Source organism: Clytia hemisphaerica, unplaced genomic scaffold (assembly GCF_902728285.1).
Source record: "Clytia hemisphaerica strain Z4C2 unplaced genomic scaffold, Clytia hemisphaerica genome assembly, whole genome shotgun sequence".
NCBI classification, from domain to species: Eukaryota; Metazoa; Cnidaria; class Hydrozoa; order Leptothecata; family Clytiidae; genus Clytia; species Clytia hemisphaerica.
This window is the reverse complement of record NW_027103529.1, coordinates 328,430-345,177: the sequence shown is the minus strand read 5'-3', so window position 1 is coordinate 345,177 and position 16,748 is coordinate 328,430. Positions and strand designations below refer to the sequence as shown.

The window sequence follows — 16,748 nt, the reverse complement described above, 5'->3', positions numbered from 1 at the left end:
TATCATTAAGGGTTGACTTAGAACAGAAAAAGTAACGTACAAAAAATCTCTTATCGGTTTACGCCCTATTTAAGAGGTTTTTTCGCGGCCCCCTTCTTCCTATTACGTACTATTCTGAGTAATAACATAATTGAATTATAATACGAGAATGTAATATAAAATGTATGTATAGTATATAAAATTGGGAAAAATGGATACAAACAGATTTAATATAAGAACAACTGATAAAATATCTGGAAACAGAACTTGTAGCAATTTAGCTTTAAGGTCTTCCGAGGCAATAGGAATGAAGCAAAAGCCATTCAATGAATGCCTTGATTATTCTTCAAAACTTAGATGTTATGTTTTGGTCGAATTTTCCTGGTTATTTTCCATAAAACCAGTATTTTTGCGAAAAACTTTCTTATAAAATTTTTAATAATACGAAAAAAATACAAAAGGAAGACAATATGATGTCTAATACCGTACACTATGGGGACTCTAACAACAGTTGAACTATAAAGATGTCGGTCAAAAGCACATAAGGGTGCAATGAGACATCACAAGCAAGCCGCTTCAAACGATTCAGATAGTTCATATTGTAGCGAAATTCCAAAATCGCCCTTAATTTCAAAATGGAGGCGACAGCTTCTCTTACAACTATAGAATTGGTTTTCTCTATTAAAAAACTGTATTTGTAAGAATGATACTGATTCGAACAGCGCGAGGTTTTCATTTTAAAAAGGTTGATTTATCCCAGCTAAATTATATCAAGTCATGCGTAATAAATCATGATATATACATGAGCTGACTGCGTTATACTTTTAGATAGTAATATCTACGTGCTTTTTTGCAGATTCACAGCTAATTTTTCAAACAGAAAAACCTCTAAAATTCCGTCGCCTGTTTGGGATCTGTAACATTAATATCCGTCATATGTTGCCATGAACGAACTCATATAACACCCTTCCATGACGTAATCTATATCGAAGAAAAAGATCGGTCTCCGCGCAAAACTCAACAAGTTGTCTTGAGTCCTAACAATATGGCCAAAGCAGTGTATTCGTTGTCCAAGTCGATTTTGGATGATTGCAATAATTTTGTAAAATCCTTTTAAGCATTCGAAAGAGACCTAAGCAACAAAATTAAGTAAAGAAAATTTGGTGACCCCTACAAAATACAGTGGACTCTCTCCAATTTCTATTATTCGAATCTTTCTTTAATTCGAACTAATTCTCAGTCCCCGGGGGACTGAAAACCTTCGTAAAATGCTTTTTATGATTCGAATCTTTCTGTAATTCGAACTAATAAATCGGACTTTCTGAGTCAACTGTACCCTTCAGCTTACAGCAATAACATCCATTAAACGTTACATTAGTGTAATAACAATAACGTTATGCGTTATGTACCATCAGGGGAAAGTTGTTTCCAATATCTATGACACGCAATGATGTCATCGAATCATGGTATACAGCACCCTACAGTGAAATCCTTTCCATACAAAAAAGACAGTCAAAGTCATATCTACATATCATTAATTATCAAGTTAAGTGACATAAAGATGACGTAATCATGTTAAACAAAAATAACAAAATTAAATGTGATAACTAACTATAACATACTAACTTTTATTGAAATGCTGAGAATTTTTAGTATGATAGCCGTTTTTTTTACATGACAAACTTTTGTAAAGAAATGTACTAATTAATGACACAAGCCCCTTTTAGTTTTCAATTCTCAATTTGTAAATGAGCTAAGTGACTGTGTGTTGTAATGAAATATTTTGGCAAAGATCGAGTTTATTCCAAGGTCGATTATGGTCGAGAAAATATACTTTAGTTAAATGTAAAAATTAAGTAATTCATAAAATGGTAGATGTATTTTATTTGAAAGGAAAGTTACGAATCTCAGATTACCAACCTGATTCGCAGAACTCTAAACTTCCTTTATGAAACTTTTTCGCCAAACGACGAGCAGAAGCTTATATATAAACATAATAATATGTTCCAAAATCACGTTAAAACTTTTTAATACACTAAATTTCCTATTAGCAGATTCCTGTAAAAAAGTCATGAAAAAACGTAGAGTAAAGCTCTGGTTGGCTGAGACATGCAAAGATTACCTCATACTCTACACATTTTGAAAAAAAATATGCTTACGTGTGCAATTTTCAGCCAATTAGAGCTTTACTCAACGTTTTTTCGTGACTTTTTTTACCCGAATCTGCTAAAAGGAAATTTTGTGTAACCCCTGTCTCAATTTCAATTACCTTGATCTAAGAAAGAAACTATTTTATTAAAATTCCTTGACTTAGTAGAAATTTTAGACGAAAATACACGACAATAGAAATATCATATACCATGTAACATGAGCTATAACCAACCAGTTGTGCTACCTAAAATTCACAAGAACTTGAAATTGACAAATATGCATTCTTTCAGCTTGCCAATCCAAAGAGAGGAAAACGACCAGTTAAAAGTGATCACTAAAGTTCTCTATTTGATATCAAATGAAACTGTCATTGTAACGGAAATCTTGGCAAGATGTAAATCTCCTATATATATAAAAGTCTAGAGTGCATATATTGACATTAGTATTGGTTGTGTAGTTGGAGGGGAGTTTTCAAAGCTGCTGGGATTCTTCTTAAAAAACCTCTAAGAAGTTCAGTGAATAAGTTATATACACCGAAGAAAATACAAACTAGCAACTAACCATGGCAATCTGTAACAGGGCATATAGTTATTTGGTGAAATTCTTCCAATGAATTTTATCATGTTCTATGATGTTACAAATGACTATTCATCTCTTAACCGCCATGCATATGAACTGCGATTTAGTTTTTTTAATGTCTCAGTAAACATCAAAAACACCCGTACTAAATCTCTACTCGTAAAACAAACCTCAAAGGCCTCAAGAATTTACGCAAATCTATAGTTTGGTTTGGCTCCAAAAAGAATCTTATATCTTTGTTATTATAGCTGGTGAGCTGAATACAAACTGAATCCAAAATGGGAAATTTATCCATTGGAGAGAGAAATGTTTTTTTCGAAGTTCAAATAATAAGTTAATTTCCGTTGTAATAAGTAAGATACACGAAAAAGATTGTTAGCTGGTAAAACTTCACCTCCCAAAAATTTGGTTCTTCTTTGTGTAACACATAGTTGACCCCATCTTCGAAATATGTAAGCTAAACAGAAATTCACCTTTTTGAATCTTCTAACCGCGACCTTAGCAGATTATATTATTTCATTCAGAACAGATCAGTTTAGTTGCAGTTCCTAAGTCTATCACTTACTTTAAAAACATAACTCGCACAAGTCTGTCGGAAATGGTTATTTTTAGCATGGTAAAACGGAGAGCTGTTATCTAGCAAGAAATATTTTTTAATGACAGTTATAAGGAGTGAAGATTAAATATGATGATGTCTCCATAATATAATACTGTCAAGATACGCAAAAAAGTGCATATTTTCGAAATATGGTTCCAGCTCACTGAAAGCAAGAACTTTAAAATTTGATGGAAGATTTCTGGAAAATATACGAAATTAGGGTAAAAACGATTGTGATACTTGCAAGGGACGTAAGCGTTCAGCACAATTGATTGTAATGAAATTGTCAAAACGATTTTGAAGGAGACATGTATATACACGAGACATTGAGCGAAAAACGTTATCTTAATCTCTGTCAATGATTATATTTCATCATCTTTCAAGAAGACACTTCTTTGACAAAATAGTGAAAGCAATTATAGGGGATTTTCATGAAGAATGTCAAACATTTGAAAGATGAGCCTACTGAAGAAATATTTATCGACCGCCGGAGGCGGTTTCTTTCATAGTGGTACGCTAATCTCGTTTTGCCTTGGCTCATTACTTTGTCTACCATTTACTTTCGGTTTTTTTAACTAGATTACCCAGGTGTTTCTCTTTTTTTTTCCCTGAATGTCTTTTATTCGGAATTGAATAATCGAGACATGAAAAATGACTATATTGTAATCTGCTTTCAATGAATAATCTAAAATGTACTGGAGATGACATGTAGGCGTTAATAACGTGCGCGCGCTTTTTCGCGTGATGCGTGATGGAAGGCGGTCGTTTCAGTGTGGTTTAGATCCACACTGTGACCTAGTTTTAAACAATATTACCAGTATTTTGGGTACTTGTTGATACAAAAGATTTTTTGGGTACAGTGGCTATTTTTGGTGAGCAGGTTAAAAAGTGTTTCTTTTAGTAATTGAACATAATGTATTACCTTTATCAAATTCATTGAAAATGCTTCCAACATTTCACCAGTGAAACAGAACAATTTCATGAGAACAACGAGGCTCAAAATTACCAATTTTAGGACAATGCTGAGCCTGGAATTGCTGAGTTTGAGCAAATAAGATTTAAATTGATAACATTTTTATTAATTTAAGAGTACTAAGTCTAAAATATCTCAGTTTTGCATTAAGAAAAGAACAGGATAAGAACAACTTTAGGCACAAAGTATCAAAAAAAGAAGAACAGCCGAACCTAAACAAAGACTGGTTCTTATAAGAAGAAAATAAAGTGTAGTTCTTCCAAAGTTCAGCGTCAAGTAAACTTTGTGTAGACATTTGATTCAGTAGAGTACAACCATCATCACAAGACATTCTCTTGGTTCATTACAAGTCAGGAAAAACCTCGAATGGATCCGTGTTAAAGGTTCTACGCTTTAATCATCAACGCAACTCTCAAAATAATGTAACTGAATATTTCAAGACGAGAGACTAACAGCTATCAACATTTCCAATAATTAAACAATATGGACTGAAAAAGTATCATCACTTGTTAAATATCGTCTCACATCTGCCTGCCTGTTTGGAAATCCGACCTCACCGCAAAGAAATCGTAAAAAAAATATCCAAACTTGATTACTTTATTCTTTTTTATTAAACAAACTTCTTTGTCTCTTTTCCAGTTTGAGACTAGGATCCTAATTTTGACGCATCCATCCACTACGACGCTTTAATTCGTGAACATAGTCTCGAGATTTTGAAAAACAAAAATGATACAATCCAACTCTGATAAGAATCTGTAGCAAGGAATCATTCAACCTCGATTTCGTGTTCATACATAATGTGGTCGTAGTTTAGAGATAAAGATCATACACACAAAAAGTTATACAAAAAATTGATGCCTATCTCTCTCTATGTATGAGAGACGAATCGAAAATGACGAGACAATTACAAAATCCTTGTTTCAGTTTGGGGAATGATACCTCAATGAAGACGAATCTTGTGGCGAATTTTATCATGATTGGTTTATAACATTGATACAAACTATAAACCTAACACTGGATAGCTAAATTAAAACATTTCAAGTTTAAGAATGAACTAATGATTTACGAAGACTTTATTTCGCATCAAAATTCTATATAATGAACTGGTCAGAAAGTATCTACTAGAGGAGGGGGTGGATTCTAGGCACGAGGGAAGCTTTTCATATCTGGTACGGCGAATGAAGAAATTCAAACGATTTTACCGACGAAGAGGCAGACTTTGAAAACCGGTACCTGCCGTACCCGTTGCGTCGTGCCTTAGTGTAAATTTTACGCATTTCTGACCACTCCCTTAACCCCCTTCTCATTACAAGAAGCTCAAAGATTCAGACCAAAATGATAAAATAGAACAAACGACCCTGCTAATGAGTAAACTACTGTATGGCCAGAAATCCCACAAACAAATTTGAAACAAACAAACAAACTCGTAAATCAAACACCTCTTTCATATTATGTAACAAAACTAACCAAGCCAATTCATCTTTGGCGGGTCTGGCCAAGCCCACCACAATAGCATGATAACTGTCTCAGAAGAAATACCCGGAAGAAATTATCTTCATTAAAAAAGGTAGGTTGTTTTTGACCAAAACGTTTGTTTCAATTAGTAAATTATATCAATGCTGATGCTAGGGACAAATTACTCTGAAGGAATCGTCTTGTATTTCACGCATTTTAAGATAAAAATAATTACTTAAAACCCCCAAAACACTATTGCCCATTGAGAGTGTAAAGGCAGCCGAGCCAGCCAATATTTTGGATCCATCCACGGGTTTTTCTTCAAAGGAAAGTAGAAATTTCGCTGGAAACCTCAAATTGGTATTTAAACCATAACAACATAGAAACCTAACAAAAACCATTAATTGGAAACTAACGAGAAATTATAAAAGATGAACAAACACCACGATGCTTTTAAAATTCTTATCTTGTCGCTGGTTGGTATAATAGTGTTTTGGAAACAAAACTCCTAAAGGCTCTGATTATGGGCAGTAGAAACGCTATACACTGCATTTTGTAGGGATTAAAAACGAACAAAGTTGAATTTCACATGGAAAAGGTACCCTCAGGTCCCAGATAAACGAGAGAAGTATTTCCAGGGGTTAGGCATTGTACTTATGAATACTACAACACACAGGTTAACAGGAGGCTAAAGAAAGGCTTTATATTAAAGCAAAATTAAAATGAAACTTCTTGTGTGACCAGCAAGAAATATTTTCAAAAAAACCAATTACTTCTATATCATGAGAAGGCATGAAGGGTATTGGAAAATAATAACAAAGACTGAGGGGGCCTATTAGGTACCTGAGAGTGAGTTCATTCCACAGTACAACGCTAGAGTTACTCAGCATCGTGAAAGAAATTAATACCTTTTACGATACCGAAAAGAAACCACAACCAAATCATGATCTGAATTTGATGAGTTTTCTATGAGGAGGTGGAATCGAGGGGAATATTTCCCCTTATTTTTCTTCTTAATATGTTTCAGCATGCGACAGCACAAAACAGCATGAGTATGATAAATCAGCGAAATGTGATTTAAATGACTTCCTTGGTGTATTTAAGTGACCAGGAAAAAGCACTAATGGAATCAGACATGATTAATCATAGTCGTAAATCATTACTGTATTAAGATATAACCTATTCTAGAATAGTCCCCGGAAACCTACATTGGTGAGGTAATAAACCTAGTAAGTAATTTACTAAACACGTTAGTACTGCCAAGCCATTTTTTCAGAAACGGGCAATTTGACTCTTTTGATGTTGATCGAAAGTTTGACTTTCAGAGGTTCCTGTTGTCTCAGTTTTCCTTTAAATACCATCAAATCGTATACCAAACAGCGCAGAATTTTACGTAGATTCACTAAATGCAATAAAATGCAAGCGAAGGTTTCTGACAAGACATAGTCCTTTCAAACGTTATAATCCTTCAAAGTATAACCGGTATATTGCCCCTCTGCTACGAGTATACTCGTAGTCGGCAACGGACGTGTTAACAGTAAAACAAATCTTCATTCAAAATTCCCTCTAAAGAAGAAACAGTTGCAAGTAAAAGAACCAAGCTAGCTCGAAACATTTTGCCAACGTCTATCTGACGTTCGTAACATCCGAAAAATGAAAAATGAAGATTATAACATTGAAACATTATAACAACAGCTGGGAAAAAGGTATTTTGCGGACTTTACTCACACTTCCGTCGCAAATTCATCTCAATGCCCCTTCAGTAAGTGTCAATTAAAACGATAAAATTCAATTCATTACTGTCATAATACTTAAAAGAGTAAAAGAATACTTTGAGGGTCCATTTCCTCATATGATTGGGTATTAATTTCACTTTATGATTAATAGACCTAATTACGGTAATGGGGTTTTTTGTGACATAATCTCATTAAAAGGTTAGTTAGATTAATATTCATTTTATGATCCTATTAATACTAAATGATAGCTTTTTATTACCTTATTAAATAAAGGCTCACCCACAGATTTATAAAGCCCAAAGGGCTAGATGTCGTGCTTCGGTTGAAAAGTGTGCCGTAGTTAGGTAGGAAATTCTACCTAGGTCACGTGACAATACAATAGAACTTCAGCGCTTGACCAATCAGAAACTTTGTGGGCTATCGAAAACAATAGCAGCAATATTTTTTGCGATATTCATTTTTTTGCTTGGAAGAGCTTAAAGCACGACATCTAGCCCTTCGGGCTTTATAAGTCTGTAGGCTCACCCTAAACTAAAAAAAAGGATTCATTAGACACTTAGCTAGGCTCAACGATAAAAAACAAATTGAAGGTGTCAGTATAATAAAGACTTGTGCTTGCAATGATGATCTAGAGCTTAGATTTGTAGGAAAAACATGACAGAAATTACCTGAAACATTTCCAAGGCGGTGGACTACAATACACGTTTGTTTTTTTATAAAAATAAATTATATAAGAACATAAGGTTTCGATGACCAAAGTGTTAAGAACAAGTTAAGAACATTTTAAAGCTTAGCGGACTCTAAAACACCCGTTTTCTAAGGAAAATGGCCAAAAATGCTCAGAAACTGGTGAAAATAGGAACCTATTATGAGCATTTCTAGGCTCAAAACTCAAAAAGTTAAGAACATCCAAAGGCTTTAAAAATTTTGGATGGTCTTATAAAAAAACGTGTATCTCAATATTGTAGGAAGATAAACATGGGGAATTATTTCATCAAAATTTCATCAAGAATTTAGTTGATCAAAAAAAACTGTGAAACAGTACATAGTCTTATACATGTCTTTAAAGCCGAAAAGTTCAAGATAAAAAAAAGGAATTGAACTGCAGTAGCATCATATCTAACCTTTACCATGGATTGAGGTGATATAGAAACATGACGAAATTCCTGAAAAGGTTTAAAGTTGCGAAAAACTCCTACTTCTCAATTAAAAGATTAATTCAACAAATCCGGAAATTTACGTATAAATTAAATGAAGCTTTCGGAGTTTGCTCAGCCAACTTTCTAAAAAAAACTAATCAATATGCCACCTTTAGCACCTTTTGCAGTAAGTATGATTATCTAAAAACAATTCTAATCAGTGTATAAATTATTCCAAGGAAGCGGTGAGTTTTATTCGACAGGCAGACCTCAAACATTTCCAATATTTTCAATTTCAAATTTTCCCCAAAATTTGATAATGCATGATGGGAGATTAGTGAAGAAAAATCTTAAAAAATTAAAAATACATTTTCGAGCGTTCTATCAAACTAAGTCAATCTTCAGATAAAATACACTATAAAGATTTCGGCAAGCAAATCCTAGCTTTCAAAACAACCAAAGACCAAAAAATTCAAAATCCATCATCTCATCATGCCAGCAACTGCCTCAATGAAATCGTAAATCAAAAAGATTTAAAATCAAGATCAGATCAGAGAGTTTTCTTTCGAAAAGAATATGCAGCAGTATTGCTTCGTGTTGTTGCATGAGACTATTAATCCATTATAATAACTTGTACTCGTGCTACTTTCCTAAAGTCATTAAGTGACCTTAATTAACTCATTAGCGCTTTCGAAAATAAAAACCCGAATAAAACGTATGTCAAAGGGAAGCAGGCCAACTAGAGTAATAAGCATAATGAATTGTTTTTTATAAGCAAGATGACTTTAGATGTCTTTAAAAAGAGTTTAACTTTTTTGAATTTATGTTAAGTTAGTTGAAGTACCCCCAGCGGTTTGCGTGAATGGGTGAGATGACCTGGAGTTTTTATAAGATACTTCACTAATTGGTCATTTGAAATATTTAATAGAGATGACGCGTTCTTTAGAAAAAGCAATAAAATCCTTTGTCTCAAGATTCAACAATCAACCGAATCATCGAAAACCTTGTAAAAACTCCAGCTTGACCCGAATGGGTGGATGGGCTTTTTCACTTGCGTGAATGCGTGTAAATAAAAATAAAATTGCGTGAATGTGTGAATTGGAAAGCCTTGCGTGAACAAAAATTGTAAGAATTGCGGAAAAACATTGCGTGAATACGTAAATCTGGGGGCTAGTTAAAGGGTCCATGCTAAAATAATATGCACCGAAACTGTAAGTGCGAAACTAAACTGATTATTAAAACTGCAACCTCTCCTCATAAATCTTTACCCAACGTCAAAAGTCAAATCAATAAACAATAAAATAAATAAAGCTGTATAAACGTTGTAAAACGACTGAAAGTCCAGCACAGACATCTAGCTCTTCAGTAGACAAACAACGCCTTTAAAACATAATCAAGACAATACAAATTCCAAATCTATACTAAAGTATTCTGCAAGATATGCACATTAAATATAACAGTTCAATTGTATAGTCTAGTCTACAAGTCACTAACCTAGCAAAGTATTAGTAAATCGATTATAGGGTTGACGGAGAACCGCTGATGAGATTAGAGTAGATTATCCGCAAAACGACATGTCATCTCAGATCCTTTTTTCCACTATTGATGCATGATACCTTCAAATCCTGTATAAAACCGTGCTGTAATCTATACGACCCTGTTTCTTTGTAGCTCAAGCGTAGAGTAATGAATAGAGACGTTTTTTATAAGAAGCTTTCTAGTTTTTTTGCCTATAAAATGCTCTTAAAATGTTCTTATTTTCAGCATTTTCAGAATATTTTAGTGTAATTTTTTAAGAAGGCCTCGTTTGTTCTGATATATTTTGTTCTTATAGAAAAGCCGTGTGCAGTTTAGACTTGGTTAATGAAATGAAGGTTGGAATTCTTCCATATCTGGAAAAAAGTACATTCAAAACGCACTCCTTCGCATTCGCAGGATTCTAGCCTCTTTTATTTAAAAGAAAAAACTCAGGTTGAATTCCCTTCAAAACCAATCTCCCGTGTTAAAAGTTAAACAAGGTAATACATACACAGTGGACTATTTTGAGCCGCTTTTAAAAAAAATTATTCGTCTTTTTCCATTAGCTTAATAGCAATGAAACTGATACTGAATATCAGTTACAGTCAAGCTGCTATAAGCTGTGATCACCTCTATTGATTATTGAACCACTATTGAGATTCACATGGCTTGAACACTGAGAAAAAAGTCTGGATAAGCCCCCTGTTAAAAGGTATAACTTACGAAACCCCTGTGGATAAAACTTTTTAGTTGGGTTTTGCCTCAGAAAAATCATGGTATTGTTTGTATACTGTTACTGTTTTATCCCTTTTATCATTTTCAATACGTTAATTTTATTCACCAACAATTATTATTAGATAGTTTCCTCTCATGATATAAAGTAACACGTTTTACTGACTCTTCTAAAATAAAGTGCGTATCTTAAGCAGTTGCATGCCGAATTTCCAAATGACATTTTGAAGATCGGTGAAAAAACCTCCTATAATTTTCTGCAATACAAAACTTATTACTGCTTATATTTTAGAATTGATTTCAAAACTTGCACAATCTCGACATTCATTTTTCGTTCTTGGTAATAAAGCTTTAAAAGAGCCCCCTATTTTTTCCTCTGACTTTAAATTTGCAACAACTTTTTGGACGACTCAAATTAGTTAAAAAATTTGCTCAATATTTTATCTTTTGCAAAAGAGGGGCATAAGACGAGAAATTCAAAACTTTGAAACCTTTTTTCCAGGGCAAATCCCTACTAAGCCTTATTACAATTATTACAATTTTGACAAGTAAGCAATGAAGAATTTTAAACGATATCACTAATCTTTTAAATTCTGTGATCAGAGAAAAAAGACCGATGCCTTAAAACACTGGAGAGTAAAAAACGTTATGCGTTATCATGGGTAGTCAAATATGACACGTGCAGCTGTATAGCCTGATTAGCAGACCATCTCTTGACTTTTTTTCTGTTGGGGGATAGAGAGAGCTGAAACCGTTGAAGTTAGAGATGAAGTCTTAAGTGAAAATAGCCTAGATACTAGTCTTTATCTTGCCAAGATCTCCGTGATGAGGCAAAATGGGACCTTTCTACCGTAATCACATTTTTAGTATGAAAGTCGTACTTGGTTCAAAAACTGACGAAAAAGACGTCACTTTCATTTTACTTTACTTTATTAAAGAGAATTTCAAATGAGGAACACGATTTTCTAATGCGAATTATATGAAAAAAATTTGAAGAAAATGATAGAAAGAGGCTTCACGCTGTTCATTTGATCGTTCAACAAAACAAGAGTAGAGTTTTCGTGAGGAACTACAGCAATAGGCTTCTACTTTTTCAATCTCTTGTCTACTCATCCTCTAGCGAAAAGAGTTTCTTATAGTTTCTATATGGGAAAAAAATCTATGGAGGTCTGCAATTCAGACTACTAAAGCAAAGGAACTTTATGAAGATAGAATTTCGGTAGTCTTCTTGCCGCAAGACCAATCTTTGACAATTAATGAAATTTAAATCATGAAGAATTATACGTTTATGTTTTGGGCATAATGCTGATGAAGATATTTTTGGTTGACTTAAAATTACGATGTTATCAAATTAATCTGGAGAGATCAAGAGTTGACAGGAGAATCTAATTAACTACATGGGCTTAAAGCACAAAGATCAAATTTTAAAATCTAAATTCAAATCGAGATTTTTTGACACTTTCAAGCTCTGAGCAAGCCATTTTTGTTGATACATTTTGTTTTCAAAGGTGGAAATTGCTGTTATATGAATGGATATTTTGACCAGTCCCTGGTTATTAGGAAAAGGTATATTTCGGGGGGAGCAGGGTGTTGGGTTAAGTGCGAGTCATAAGGTCCTTTACACCCTCGAAAGTCTTTGGGCTACGAAAACCACAAAACATTAATTCTCTGGAAAGGTCTTAAATTTACGAAATATAAAAAATCAACTCCCTTAAAGGGTCATAACTTCTCGTAATTTGGACAAAAGTTTGTAAATTTTGACTGAAAATTTGGGAAAATAGTCTCTCAAAATTTTCGAAATTCATCAGTGTTGATTTTCGAACTTTGGCTCTGATAAACCCGTCACCTCGCAAACCTATTACCCTTGTACCCCCCCTTATGTGAATGTGCAATGAACATAACCATTTTATGAAATCTGAAGTCTACCAACAAATTATTCACAAAAGCCTTTCCAGCTCCTCAAAAGGGACTGTGAATGTAAATAATTGAAGTAAATTTTACCTTGAATTAATGCTTTTTTGACTGTCAGCACTTCTTTGTCTTTGCAACTTTTATATAATGGAGTATTTACTGTAAAAAGTTCAAAATCTTCTTATAGTATAGACAAAACTCACAAAAAATCATACTCAACACCTGAAAAACTGTTTGATAGTTACCGATTTCATTGTTTCAGACGTCAATAAATCATTCACAAAAATCCAACTTCAAAGAAAGATAACCGCCATGTTAGAAAAAAACAAAGATTTTAAGAAAGTTTTAAAAACAAAAATACTTTTTTTGGAATGTTAAAAACTAAAACCTTTGGATCGTTCGAATCGAACTAGTTCTTTCTGGACTTACCCAGATGGTACACAACTTTGTTTGAACGATCATTGGACGTTTACAGACGTAATATTGACGTCGAAAAGAAGACGTCTGCCACCTGGATGGGGAAAAAAGATCCCTCAAGAGAGGAGTATCATTCACTTCAGCCACATTCAGCCATATACAAAATAGACACCCCTGCCTCTGTGACCCAGTGGGATCCACCCCACTGGCCACCCCAGTGAATTCTTTTTCCAAAAATGGCTCATTTTTCAGCCCCACTGGACAAATCACTCACCCCACTGGAATGTTGTAGTAAAAAAACACCCCATTCAAAATGATAAAAAGTTTACACATACCCCACTCGAAAAGCCCTTATTTTAACGTACCCCAGTATAACTTTTCTTTCAAAAAATCGCCCAACTAGAATTTTCTCCTTCCCTTTCTTTAAAGGTGAAATATCCGAAAAAGGCAAAGAAAATTTTCTCGCTTCGCTCGCTCACCATCAAATGTTCCACTTAAATATATTTACTGTATTTAACCCGACTTCTATGGTCATTTTAAAATGTGGAAAGTGCCAAACGAGAGGGGCTGAAAATAAAAAATTTCTCTGTCAGCGCAAACGACGGTTGTACTTGGCCCTTTCATTCTTTAAAGCTACGTTCTAGCCTCAAAAGTTTTCGAGAGGCTTTCTCACTTGCGTAAATGCTGAAAGAAAGACCTCTACTTTAACCATGTTGACTAAACATTGCTAGGTCCCAGAGTTTATAAAATTTGATATAACCATACTGCTCCTCTATAGCCCCTTCCCCCAGACCTCATTACATTTCCTTTTACAGTACTGTAAGAGTAAATCCACCTGATCAAGATGATATTTCTACTTTTGAAGCATGTAAGAAGCAGATTTTGACTAGCACTAAACCAACAGTTAGCCAGTAACTTCCATCGTTAAAACACGATAGAATTAAGGGGTTTTTGTCTAACAGGCTAACCAAAATTTAGCTCATGCAAAAAATTCTTTCTCACCCTAGTGAATGTCAAGGAAATTTTCTCCACCCCACTCAATATTTGAAAGAAGATTTTTCACCCCAGTGAATTTCAGGTTTTTTTATTCTCACCCCACTGGGTACTCAACACCCACTGGGGCACAGAGACAGGGGTGTAAATAGTAAAGTTCTCCTCATAAAAAACAAAGAGTAAAGTAAAACGAAAGGCCTACAAACAACTTCCTGACACGAACCCACCACTAGCATTAGACTAACACTACAAAATGTCACATATTTGCAGCACGTACCCATATCCAACACATAAACCATTAAGAAAAATTGAAACCATTTAGCACCTCATTAACGAGGGTCTAAATATAATCCTCTTGAAGAAGTTATTTGGTAGTGGGTATATGATGTGACCACAAACTTCATTTTCTAATCAACACAGAAAATTTAGTCATTAGTCACAGGACAGAGTAGTATTGGGATACAGAAGTGATGGGAATAAGAATTTATTGTGTTGCAATATTTGAGAGTAAAGGAATTTCGTTATAAGAAATCTATACACGCAGGAATGTTTATCCATCGTCACTGGTATGGAATCAGAAAGGACCTGGAAAGGACCTAAAAAGGATAACTGTACAGAAGTCTTAGCTTTCGGGCTTTCGAGAAAGAGGCAATATTTTGTGCCTTGCAGTATATGGTTGCTAAGCACTCAAAGCATAACACTTTTACCCAGAAGTAATAAAGGAAACTCCTAATTCCTAAAAATTTCTTGAACAGCAAGTTACAGATGCTTATAAAAAAGCTAAATTGAAAAATGTGTTTAAAAACAGATCATTTAGCTATCAGTATTTAGAAACAAAAAGTAATTGCTGCTTCTTAATTTTCGCGAAAATGTGCTCGTTTTCTTTTAATTATCTATTACCTATTAGACGATCATTAGGGGACATTAAATCGATAACGAACATCTCGTTACCAGCCCTCGTTATTATGCAGAAAATATCAACGATAATTAAGAACTTAAAAATGACTAGGGAGACAAACAAGGGTCCTATTTGGTAAGAAATACCCCTCGTAATATTACTATTCAGTTCTTAATGAAAATGATGAAAAATGCTTTCCAACGGTATGTAACATGACATACTTTGGAAAAAAAATTCATTTAAGCCTGGGAACCTGTTCTGGTCTGTTAAATACACAAGCAGTACACAAGTACTGCCATTGGTTGGTTAACATTGGGTTGTACGCCTTTGTGCACAATTTTTACACCGTTAGACCGTACTACTGAATACGACAGCCTTAGTATCCAAATTTGATAACATATGACTTTTAAGAAGTCCAGCTATTAGTATTGTTTTGAATTATTGCGTAATTCACTCTGAATTAAAAGGGTGCTTATCTCTACTAATTAGTTGCCAAGAATTACCCATCACCCATTAAAAAAACTAACTAATTTTACGAATAGTTTCAAGCACCATCAGAGTCAAAAAATAGATTTCAAATCATTATTGATTTATTTCCTGCCATTGATAAAAGTACACCAAAATGATTCTGTCAATTTTTTGAGAAACGAATCCTTGAAATTACGGAAATTGACACTTGAAAGTATGGCAAGGATATTGGCTTTCCCAGACAAAAGCAATCATCGAAAGTGGAGTGGCGTAAACAGATCTAGACCATAGCATTTAGATATGTAACTGAATTAAAGATCATCTAGATCATATGGTATTTAATATTTATATAACCCTCAATGACCAGGTGAAAGATTTTGAGCCAATGACAATAAAATACAGGGAACTGGGATGGAAAAGTACCTTACTTATATACAGCTCACAAAATCAGCAGGGATTTTGAAAATTACAGTGTTTCAATTTTTCAATATGATATTTCACCATCAGGACGATCTTCTGATTAATTCTTGGTGGTGGTGTCGCCAAATAAATCCAAGTATAGTATGATATTTGCCAATCGTAAAGTACATTCTTATCTTACAGTTAGTATAAAGTTTAACTCGACGTACAATCATAATACTCTAAAGAAATTAGCAACTTTAAAATTCTTAAAAATCTTCACAACTTTTCCATACTGATATGAAAAAGTTCATTCCTCCCTAAGCTCTTCTATCCAATTAACCCTTAAATCAAACCAAATTGTCGCGTGGATAGCTCGTTATTTTTTCAATAAAATATTATTATTTTCAAAAATCTAAAATATAATTAAAATTAAAAAAAGAAAGAAATATTTTCACTAACCTGTTAACAAGGTACTCGGACATTTGAGATTTAAATCCAATCAAAATTTTTCAGGTCCCAAAAAATAAAATTTCTTTACCAGATATTTCAATGTTTACTAATTTTCAGTCTATAATCTATGAAAGAAAAATAGAAATTGTTATGAAAATAAAGATATATTTATTGCGAACAAATATTTTTGCTCATCCCACTACAGTTATCCCAATCCCAGAATTTCTGATAAAAAACTGCAAAAAAACATACCCCTTGACTTGTTGAAAGACAAAGGCTCAAATAATCCAAACAAAAGAATTTAATGAATCAACCAGGTGCCGCAAATTACTTGTGGTAAAATCCTCGT

The 16,748-nt window shown here is 33.8% G+C and overlaps 1 protein-coding gene across 1 annotated transcript in view; it reads right to left on the bottom strand.

Moving 5' to 3' along the window:
- The window catches only part of LOC136799656 (uncharacterized), a 42,093-nt gene extending 25,567 nt beyond the window's left edge, over positions 1-16,526 (bottom strand). The window contains exon 1 of the mRNA XM_067056374.1: positions 16,409-16,526. The gene's annotated coding sequence lies outside the window, so the exon portion shown is untranslated. The remainder of the gene's footprint in view (positions 1-16,408) is intronic.
- Between the last annotated feature and the right edge of the window lie 222 nt (positions 16,527-16,748).